Genomic DNA, 6,148 nt, shown 5'->3' with positions numbered 1-6,148 from the left:
CACTAGTTTTGTTACATTGCACTACAGATATATGCAACCTGCTATGCACTGCAAGGCGCCCAAGCACTCTACAGCTGTCCTAGTCCTTGACTTGATAATAAATTATTTTGAATGCTGTCAGGGACCCCAGTAGGTATGCTTGAGTTTGCATTCTGTCCATGGTCGGAGCAAATAATTCATTCTCTTTGACTGGTATTACACAAGCGTCAAGATTATGATCATGCAGATCCAAAAGATAATACAATGAATATTCTACCGCTCTGCCCGTTATACCATACACCTCTCTACTGCCACCTCCCGTGGTAATTACGAAGGGCCACAGGTCCACTAACACTGACAATTGCGCATGCTCGGCGACACAGATTACCAGGGCCGGATTAATAATGGGGTGGGTGGAGCTACAGCTCCAGGCCCACCTTGAAAATAGGGCCACAGCATCCCCTGCAGTGCAGTGTTGACAGGAAAAAAATAAAATAAATTACCTGTCAAGACTGTCTGCACTGCACTTGAAGGATCCGGAGCACCGATCATTCACTGTCCCCCCTCCCCACATCGGCCTTCCAAAGCTCCGCCCCAGACCGTCTGAAGCTCCGTCCCATGGCCAGCCAAATAGTCTCTGCATGCAGTCCGAAGCCCCGCCCCCATGTAGTACTAAAGCGTCCCTGTGTGTTCCCTAGAAGCTCTGGTCCCCAGGTCATCCCCCAGTGTCCCTACCTGCCTCCCTCGGCAACTGAGTTGTGCACAGACATGATTAGAAAAGTCAGCCCTGCGGGTGAAGCGCAGAGGCTGAGCTGCAGCCACCGCCAGCCATAAGAAAAAACCAGCATGCATGCACAACCAAAGTACCTTCCCACACGTTGGTGTGTAAAGTCTGGCACCTATGTATGTATGTGTATATATATATATATATATACTGTATACGTGTGTGTATGTGTACTGTATATATATATATATATATATATATATATTATACATACACACACACACACACAGTATATATGTGTGTGTATTTGCTTGTATATACATATATATACAGTCAGGTCCATAAATATTGGGACATTGACAGAATTTTCATATTTTGTCCTCTATTCACCACCACAATGGCTTTGAAATGAAACAAACAAGATGTGCTTTAACTGCAGACTTTCAGATTTAATTTGAGGGTAATTACATCCAAATCAGGTGAACGGTGTAGGAATTACAACGGTTTCTATATGTGCCTCCCACTTTTTAAGGGGCCAAAAGTAATGGGACAAACTAAACAATCCTAAATCTAACTTTCACTTTTTAATACTTTGTTGCAAATCCTTTGCAGGCAATTACAGCCTGAAGTCTGGAACGCATAGACACCACCAGACGCTGGGTTTCATCCCTGGTGATGCTCTGCCAGGCCTCTACTGCAAATGCCTTCAGTTCCTGCTTGTTCTTGGGGCATTTTCCCTTCAGTTTTGTCTTCATCAAGTGAAATGCATGCTCAATTGGATTCAGGTCAGGGGATTGACTTGGCCATTGCATAACATTCCACTTGTTTGCCTTAAAAAACTCTTTGGTTGCTTTTGCAGTACGCTTCGGGTCATTGTCCATCTGCACTGTGAAGCACCGTCCAATGAGTTCTGAAGCATTTGACTGAATATGAGCATATAATATTGCCCGAAACACTTCAGAATTCATTCTGCTGCTTTTGTCAGCAGTCACATCATCAATAAATACAAGGGAACCAGTTCCATTGGCAGCCATACATGCCCACGCCATGACACTACCACCACCATGCTTCACTTATGAGGTGGTATGTTTTGGATCATGAGCAGTTCCTTCTCTTCTCTTCCCATCACTCTGGTACAAGTTGATCTTTGTCTCATCTGTTCATAGGATGTTGTTCCAGAACTGTAATGGCTTTTTTAGATGTTGATTGTCAAACTCTAATCTGGTCTTCCTGTTTTTGTGGCTCACCAATGGTTTGCATCTTGTGGTGAACCCTCTATATTCACTCTTGTGAAGTCTTCTCTTGATTGTTGACTTTGACACATATACATCTACCTCCTGGAGAATGTTCTTGATTTGGCCAACTGTTGTGAAGGGGTTTTTCTTCACCAGGGAAATAATTATTTTGTAATCCACCACAGTTGTTTTCCGTGGTCTTCCGGGTCTTTTGGTGGTGCTGAGCTCTCCGGTGCGTTCTTTCTTTTTAAGAATGTTCCAAAGAGTTGATATGGCAACACCTAATGTTTTTGCAATCTTTCTGATGGGTTTGTTTTGATTTTTCAGCCTAATGATGGCTTGCTTCACTGATAGTGACAGCTCTTTGGCCCTCATATTGAGGGTTGACAGCAACTGATTCCAAATGCAAATGTTACACCTAGAATCAACTCCAGACCTTATACCTGCTTAATTGAAAATGAAATAATGCGGGAATAGCCCACACCTGTCCATGAAATAGCTTTTGAGTTGATAGTCCCATTACTTTTGGCCCCTTAAAAAGTGGGAGGCACATATTGAAACTGTTGTAATTCCTACACCGTTCACCCGATTTGGATGTAATTACCCTCAAATTAAATCTGAAAGTCTGCAGTTAAAGCACATCTTGTTTGTTTCAATTCAAAACCATTGTGGTGGTGAATAGAGGCCAAAATCTGAAAATTCTGTCAATGTCCCAATATTTATGGACCTGACTGTATATATATATATATATACACACACACACACACACTGTATATGTGTGTGTGTATGTATGTATGTATATGTATGCATTGCTTGTCCGTAGTTTATTACGTGTGTTCACCACTTATTGCTCTGTCTCCGTCCGTGAGTGCCGCACCATATGCAGTGTATCCATTTGATTTGTGGGGGCACCCGGCAAAGCTAATCATATTGCTTGGAGTGCCGGTCCGATTCTGGACTATATATATATATATATATATATATATATACACACACACTGTTTATGTATGTATGTATGTGTGTGTATATGCATGTATGTATGTGTGTTTATATGTATGCATTGCTTGTCCGTAATAACAGGGTGACTCTCAAAACGTTGGAAACCTAATAAAGGACCATTTTAAATTTATTTGAAAACGGCTTGAATGCCTCCTGATTTTTATCTATCCATGTGTGTGTGTGTATGTATATATATATATATATATATATATACACACACACACACACACTGTATATGGGGATGTAGTCGGGATCGGTTTAGGCACTAGAAGAGGAGGTTAGGATTAGGGTGCGGGGAGGGGAAGGTTAGGGTTAGGCACTAGAGGGAGGGTTAGGTTTAGGCACTGGGGAGGGAGGGTTAGGATTAGGGTGCGGGGAGGTTAGGTTTAGGCATCGGGGAGGGTGGGTTAGGGTAACGGATAGAAAACTACTCACTGTTAGCTTTTATGGGTATTGGGATTCTAGCTGTCGGGATGCTGCTGTCGGTATTCTGACCAGCGGCATGCCGACAGCCGGGATATCATACCCAACACTATATATGTGTTGGATATGATATCCCGGCTGTTATATTATAATATATATATATATATATATATATATACACACACATACATATATATATATATACACATACATACACACCCACACAAAGATCAGTGAAGGGTGGTAATGATGAATAATCATCACCCTTCAGAGGTGTCGCAGACCGTGAACGGCAGCTGTGTCAGCCTCCTAAATCAGCTCTGCTACACTACAGCACAGCCGCAGGCCCAATGTGTCTGTGGTGACACACTGGCTGCGGTACAAACAGTATGGAGGGAGGCGGGAGTGAAGGATGGAGGAGTTAGGCGGAGACAGGGCTTTGCTGCATTATACAGATCTGCTAGCAGCTAGCTATCTGATTTATCCCATTTCAGGGACCATAGTGTATGGCTCTGATGTCCTCTGTATTTTGGGGTGGTCGTTGGTGCGCTCTGTATTATATGGCATTCATGGCAATGTTCTTTGTAGTGTATGGTGGTCGCTTGGACGCTTAGGGGCATATCCAATAAGCCGCGGGGTTTCACACGCGTTTAATTGCCGGGCAAAAGTCCCGCAACGCTGGGATTAGCTATTCAATTAAATAGCTTTTCCCCGCGTCATTAAAACGGGACTCAAGCGTGAGAACACACTGATTCCGCGAGAACTGCGGAATCAGTGTTTTATACCCTCTCGCACGAGGCCGAATAGGCCGGCTTCACATGGATTTTACCTCGCTCCTACATGAGGTGCGAGGTAAAGTCTGATAGCGGGGACTCGCGCACGAGATCTAGGGGACACCCGTGTGTGGAATCCCCGCTAATTGAATCCCGACCAACGCGATCATTAGTCGCGGGTGATACCCCACGGCTAATTGGATATGCCCCTTAGTGTATTATATGACACTCACCGCAATGCTCTCTGTATTATATGGTGGTCACTGTGATGCTCTGTATTATATGGCTGTCACTGTGATATTCATTGTAACAGAGGCCATGAATTATGAGTTATGGCCGATCTGTGTAGTTTATATGTCCCTCATTTTCGTTTGTATGGGTTTCGCCACAGCGCTTGTCACATCCCCTGCTGCGGCACACAATAGGCCCTTCCTAAATTTCAGCTCCAGGCACATGTGGACCTTAATCTGGCACTGCAGATTACCATGCAGTTAGCTGGTTTCCCCGTGCCTCTAGCACTAAATAAATTATAGCATAATCTTAGTGATCTAATAAATTCTTCAAAGATTGGGTACTGGAGCATATATGAAATAGACTAATAAAGGAACACTTTATTTACAAAAGAAAGTACAATGCTTAGTTACTGGAATAATATAAAGAAAAGGGGTTACAGATTAGACAAGCATGTGTTGTAATTTCAAATAAAAAGTAAAATTTACAGAATACAACATGCATCCTATTCTGGCTGGGGTTACAACTGGAAAATGAAGGTGCAGTCATTCTATTAGATTGCTATCCAAAGTCTGACATAAAACAAAAGACTCCATACTCTCCCCCCCCCCCCACCCCCCACCCCAAGTTAGGGCATAACCAAGTCTCTGCTGACTGGATGTCCGGTCAGATAATTAAATCAGGTTCCATAACAGGACTGTCCATGTGAATTAAGCACATAATTTCTCCTGTGTAATAGCTACGTGACATATGGTATGATCACAATAAACTCTATTATTTACGATATCAAATTAATGTAAACATGGCATCATTGCGGTGTGATTTGTTAGATACCCAATTTCTCCCATCCCAGATATTCTCAAATCACACTGGAACTGCATACAGACCTCTGGTATATGTCTACGATTTTAGGAACTAGCTGTCATAGAAATATAAATTTTACATTAAAATAGGTAATATATGGCTTTGGTCTTTGATCCTGTTAGTCAGACTGCTGTTTGTTTACCCCTACCCCACACACACTGTTTTAAGAGAGAGTCAAGCATTCTCACGTCATCTATATATGTAGCCCTATTGTCACAACTCGTGCAGTTTCTCTTCTCTGCCTGGGGTGTCGCTCTCTGCCCTGGTGCTTCAGCACTCTGCTCTGAGTATCTGCAACTGAGTAATTAGTTGATACAGCAGCTGTGAGCTGCACCAAAACTTCCTATTTAGACCAGCCACACAAGCTTCCTGGTTCCAGTTCATCAAGTCAAGACTGCCTCAGTGTCTGCACTGTGGATCATACTTTCAGCTAGTATTCCTTAGATCCAGGTCCCTGCAACCTGCTATACTCGTGCTTCTTATGCAAGTTGTCTGGGACATGAATTCTGCTTCACCAGTGCTCAGCTCTCCAGCTATCAAGGACTTGTCCAGTTATTGCAACCTATCCTCTTGCTTCTCATAAAAGTTGACTGGCACATTAATCTACTACACCAGTGCTCAGCTTTCCAGGACTTGTCCAGTTATTGCAACCTGCTTCTTGGGAATTCTTCCAAGTTAGCTATTTGAGGCACCACACCGCATCTCCAGTATTACCTTTATATACCACTTGGGACTTTATTTATTACATTTATCAGTCATCCGGACTCTGTTTATTTAGTAAATATACAGCATCTGTCTTCTGGGACCTTGTTTTACCCCTGCTTGACAAACCGCACTTACCAATACAATCCAGGACTGTGCTAGTATTGCTCTCTAATGTCTGCCGAGGCATATTCTTAAGAACTACTAGTGCCTTCCAG

This window comes from Taudactylus pleione, unplaced genomic scaffold (genome assembly GCF_031769625.1).
Source record: "Taudactylus pleione unplaced genomic scaffold, aTauple2 ptg000707l, whole genome shotgun sequence".
Classification (NCBI taxonomy): domain Eukaryota; kingdom Metazoa; phylum Chordata; class Amphibia; order Anura; family Myobatrachidae; genus Taudactylus; species Taudactylus pleione.
The sequence above is the reverse complement of the archived record's forward strand: the minus strand, read 5'-3'. Positions refer to the sequence as shown.